This window comes from Dermochelys coriacea, chromosome 1 (assembly GCF_009764565.3).
Source record: "Dermochelys coriacea isolate rDerCor1 chromosome 1, rDerCor1.pri.v4, whole genome shotgun sequence".
NCBI lineage: Eukaryota > Metazoa > Chordata > Testudines > Dermochelyidae > Dermochelys > Dermochelys coriacea.
The window spans coordinates 11,955,669-11,961,684 of record NC_050068.2 but is presented as its reverse complement, the minus strand read 5'-3'; positions in this window follow the sequence as shown (position 1 = coordinate 11,961,684).

The following is a 6,016-nucleotide window of genomic DNA, read 5'->3' as shown; positions in this document are numbered from 1 at the left end:
CCAGCTGTGCCATGGGATTTACAACGTCTGCAGTGAGTGTCCCTTCTGCAACTAGAGCTGGAGATTCATTCATCTTTTAGTGAACAAGGGAAAAGAGAGCAGCCGTTACAATAGATTAAACTAATTACCATGAAAACAGAACCATCCTTCATACTGATCATTCTTGTAACTATATTTTTTAAAATGTGCAATTTTTCTGAAGCACTCCAGGCTGGAGTGTAAATAATTTAGCACTGGGATAGGGTTTCTCTCGGACTCTTATCTAAACAGCTCTAATTATTTATGGATTTACCCTTGCAACACCCCTGGGAGATGTTAGCCCCATTTTACAGACAGGGAAGTGAGGCAGACAGAGAGGAAGTTACTTACCCAACATTGTACTGCAGGTCATTGGCAGAGCTGGGAGATAAACTAAGGTCTCCTGAGTCTCACCCCAGTGCTTTAACCACAGGGCCATCCTTCCTCTGATCAGTCACATCAATTTGTTTACCTTATAACTTGGTGTGTCCTGGCTCTGTGAAAGCACCGCACCATTTATTTTGCATTGCCAGTCAGAGCCCTGCAGCAGGACTGAGACCCACAGAACCTGCTGCCATAGAGGCAGGAGGGCTCTGTTGCCTGTTACAATTTAAATAGATACATATATTTATTATTATTCCTTAGCCAGCTACATTGCTCAAGTCTCACTTGGAGCTTTGAAATATCCAGTTAATCTCCGTATCCCTCTTGCTGTGAATTCTGAAAATGCAGCACAAGAACAGCCTGCGCTAATGGAAAGGGACATTCATTGGCCTTAAATACTGGCTCGTACTGAGGGGACTGGAGCAGATTTCTGGTTCAGTCCTGGGCCTTTCATTCATGCCAGAAGGTTATCATCATCCAGTGGCTTTTCAGTGCTCCTGTGTGCAAAATGAAGTGGCGAGCCAAGTTTAACTACCAACATCCATGGCATGACTAGCACACTTGTTGGCAACCTCAGAACAGAGACCAAGGATTGAATGGGGCATGCAGAAAGAACTAGTTTCTCTTCAGGTCAGGGTACCTACTGCCTTCTGTGGTACTTGCTCTGGGGATTAACAAGCTTCTCCAACCTCCAGTGCTGTTGAGACTTCTCCCAAACCTCATCTGAGAGACATACCCAAGTACTTCTGAGCTCCCATCCCCCAGGCGAGCTCCAACTGCTGTTTCCCATTCCAGCCAAACCAGTTCTCTTCTCATCTAGGATGCCCACATTCGGCACCACTTTGTTTTCTTTAGACTGAAAGTGAGGTACAAAAAAAGGAAACCTTATCTGCTTTTGCCCTTATAGCGCCTCTTGTTCTTTATCGCACCACCAAATACCATATCTGCCCTCAGGAGGAAATTCCGGTTTAGATATTCACAGAGTAACATTTAGCATGGAGGGTGAAACGATCAGAGCAGCCAAAGCCTTTTGTTAGGCCTGTCCAGTGCTTGGCTTCTCCGGAGTCTGTCAAGCAAGGTGACCAAGCGAAGTGATGGTTTCCGGGACTTGGACACTTGTTCAATAAGAAACTGGACAGAGAGCACCAGCCCTGTTCTCGCTCCTGTGTACCCTTCATCTCTCAGCTGTGAAATCTGTTAGATTGTGGAACTGTTTTCTAAGCAAAGTAGCGGAAGCCCTATTGCTGGACACATTTAAGACTGGCTAGAGTAGTAGGAAATATATTGTAGGGAACAATTCTGAAATGGGAAGGGAAAAATGGGTCTGTGGATAATTTTTAGACAGGCGACCAACACAGTCAGATTGAAATGACTTCCATTCACTAATGTCTTTGGACCACATTTGAACTCGTAACCTAGAAGGAAAAGGTTCCATAGTCCATTAGCAAACCCTTGAACAATCCAGTCCCACTGGCATATGGCTTTTCTGATAGAACAGATACATCTTTTTATGATGTATTTACCCTGTATATACAGTGCCAAGCTTGACCCTTCAGAGATGATTAAGGGACACCGTGCCTGCCTTGAAGAGCATGCATTCTGAAGCCCTGATCCCACAGTCAAACCTCTGAGCCTGCAGGGAGTCCACATTGACGTATCCAAACAGCTAGCAAGGAGACTACTTCCTCACCTGTCACTTGTAGGAGATTTAAGAGATGTTGAACAGCTGGAGCTCAGCTGAAGCACCCCTGTAAACCGGAGACATCACTGGGAAAAGCTCAGTCCAGTTTCACTTCAGTAAGGTTTCTGGGTCCATTTAAAGACCTCTTCTTTAAAGAAATAAACTCTGAGGAAGGAGTAGAGAATGGGATAAGAATCTAAATCAATCACAGATCAGCTCACTTCTCTCTTGTTCAGACCATGATCTCATTAGATCTCATACACAAAGTGGGGTCAAACTGTAGCATTTAGATGAAAAACCTCCCAGGAAAATCCAGGGTCCTGTATGCAGGAAGTAGTCCTAAGAAATACTCTTTTCCTGGAGACTGAGCCGTGGCATTAGGGGCGCTGTGCTGCTAGACATTGCAACACTCATAAGAGACAAAATCAAGGCTCATACTGTTACCAATCATTAAGATCCCAGAGCATTTTTGTAAGCGTTATCCCTCTGGGATTTTGACCAAATTTCAATGTGTTCAATGATAGTATGGGTCCCGCAAAGCTCCCGCAGCTTCAACTGCAGACAGCATTCTTCACTTTCTGTACTAAACTGATGCTGTTGTCTACTGTCAAACACTTGTGTTCCACCCAGGAGATGGATTTCAGTGGTGGGCTATTGTACTCGCACAGAGTGACCACTGCCATTTCATTTCCCGGTAGTACTGTGAAAAGAGAGAGGTGGCTGTTCACTGCAGATGCCAGTTGTCTATTCCAATCCAGCTCTGGTAATTGAAGACGGCAGATTTTACTTACCTTACCCGGTTCAGAGCTGGAATCACTGCAGCACTTATCTTCCGGTAAAAATGACCTTCACTTCTGCAATGCAGAGGCTCACTCACTCCCATGAGCCTTCAATCAGATTTGTAATTCTCAATCCCCCTGGGTAATGCTTTGAGTATGAAGCTACTTGCAATACTAAGCACGTCAACATTCTTCTAGCTAAATTTGCTTTAGTGGCTCGTTTGTGGTCCTGAATTCAGGTTGGGTTTTTTTTTAAACTCCAATCAATCTTTCTGCAACCTCCTTGCTCATCCCAGACTAAGGACAAAACAACTTCTCTGCCCCTCCCAGCTGAGTGGAAGGGAGCTGATACATAGGGGGCTATCTGGGGGGCATGGAAGAGCAGAAACACAGCAGGCTGGGGGCACAGAAGTGGGGGAAGAGTACGCTTCCTCTGTCTCCACAGTAATCTTTCTTCAGGAAGCCAGACCTGCAGATGGGGGGGGGGGGGAGAGGGAAGTCCTGGGACTGACATTCTCCACAGCATCCTTCTCTCCCAGGCTTGCTGGCAACTCAGTTAAGACTGAATAAGTCGTCATCATCTTATACAGATACCCCTTGGTCCTGAGTAAGGGCCTCCATATGGATAGCCTTGGCCTCAAGCACACCCACCGAGATCTGCAGGCCAATGCTGGGAGTGCCCACAGAGCATCCAGTCCCCAATGCAGGTTACTCACATACAGAAAAGAGCGAGACCCCTATGCCAGCCAGAGATCTAAGCCCTGAGGGAGGAGAGAACAGACCCATCCGTCCGGAGTTTTGTTAAACAACACTTCCAAGTTATGAAAACCAAGAATAAATCCCAGCACAATTCAACTCAGCGAGTTAGAACGTCGTTTGCTACTCAGCAACACCCAGGTCACTTATGGCCGGTAACAATCTCATGTAAGATTAGACCTGTCAGACTCATTGGGTGGAATCCTAGCCTTCCTGAAGCCAATGGGAGGTTTTGCCACTGACTTCAATGAGGCCAGATTTCGCTTCATCTTTACTTTAAATTCCATATTCTGCCTACCTACATTTCCCCAGCAGCATATTCCACAGTTGTTCCTTATTTAACCTGGTTTCGTCTCTTTCCACTCACCACACTGCTTGCTCTAAATGACTGCGGTGTGCCCTGAAACAGCAGCTGCTTCCCACCTTCATTTCCAAGAGCTAGCAATTCACTCTGTAAAGCACTTTGGGATGCAGAGGTCTGAATGTAAATTATTGTTACAAATTAAATGCATTATCAAAAAATTCAGTGTGCAAAAAATCCTATTCACAAAGTAAAAGCTCTTGAGAAATATGCTTGTCTTGGGGAGAATGAAAGGAAATGAGGAATAAAGAAGGGAGATTTTATTTAGAAGTTACTGTTCATGAAGTCAATTAAAAATAATGTTTTTTTGTATTATGCTAATTCTTATGGTTCCCGGTCATGGATCAGGGACCTATTGTGCAAGGCACTGTACAAACACAGAACACAAAGAGCTTGCACTCTGAGTAATGAGATGTAAGGTGGCTGCACACAGATGGCGGAGTGCAAGGTAGAAATGACACACTAATCAGCACGACAGGCAATGGTCACAGCACACCCGCTGCCTCATTCTTAAGTTTTTTGTATGCATCATGACAGAGGAGAGCTTTGAGGAGGAACTCGAAGAAAGACAATTATGTGGCTTTGCAGACGTTCAGGGGGAAGCTCTTTCCAGACATGAAGAGGCAGCACAAGACAAAGCATCAAGGTCCTGGTTAAAAATGTAAGAAAAGAGGTTATTAAGGCAGGCATCATTGGTGATGCAGAGTCAGGAACTGACAACTTAATAGCACCCAAGAGATGACAGGCCACGCAAAAGGGCCTTAAAAGCGAAGGTGAGTAGTTTGTGTTCGATACAGTGGGAAAGGGGGAGCAATGGAGGGATGGAAAGGGAGGATGATGTGGCCAATGAAATGATCTTTGCAACAGCGTTTTGAATGGATGTTAAGTGGGGCACAATGGGACTTGTCAAGACCTGAGGAGGGGGAGGCTGCCATAGTTGAAAGGCCTGGATACGAGTGTTAGCTGTGTGGCCAGAGAAGAAAGGCCATATCTTCAATATTTAAACATTTATATTGCAGCAGTGTCTAGAGACCAACCAGATCAGAGTTCCATGGCACTAGGTGCTGTGCAATCCCAGCAAATGACAGTCCAACCGTCACTGTCAAAGAGCTTTAAAAAGTCAAGAATCAAATCAAAATGTGGTTTTCTTTGTATAATTTAGTGCCCAGTGCAACAAGGGTGCCATCTTTGAGAACAGTTGTACTTAGCAAAGCAAGACACTTGGAATGACTTCTTAGTTCCAGCAGAAAACATCACCAAGACTACCCGCATCCTGGCTAACCAGGATGGGCAGGGATGAAAACCCTTGCTCTCAGTGTCCCTAGCCCCTCTGTTTGACAGAAGCTGGGAGTGCACGACAGGGGATGGACAGAGGATGGATCACTTGTTGATTGCCTGTTCTGTTCATTCCCTCTGAAGCACCTGGCATTGGCCATTGTCGAAGACAGGATACTGGCCTAAATGGACCATTGGTCTGACCCAGTATGGCTGTTCTTATCGCATAGAGAAATCCAAAAGATGAGGACAGGGCTGTGGTAGAGAGGAATTCATACTGTTTACATAAACATATACACCATGTAATTCTATTACAGGACAAAAGTATTTGACAATAGTTGTAACACTTTCTCTCCCTATAAAGGACACCCAGCAATCATTTTAATAGAATTTTTTTTTACTGACTCACCACTCTTGGTACATTAATACTCTTTCAGAAGTTTGAAAGCAAACATAACGTTTCTTAGCAGTTTTGTTCTTCAACACTTGGCAAATTGCTGGTTTCTCCCACTATGTGTCTTATGGAATGAGCACCAACTGGGCAAAGAATTGTTCACCTGCTTATTTATCTAAGGATCAGTGATATCATTAGAGTTCTGGGAACAATGGCCTAGTTCTGGCAAAGTGCTCAATATTTGATGGGAATGGCGCCAGAATTTTTTAGTTGACAGGTGAACTGAAAGACACATTACTTCCTAAAATCCAGGCCCAATGTTTCACCGGCAACAGTTGATGTTATCACTAACGCCCTGGGCTGGAAGG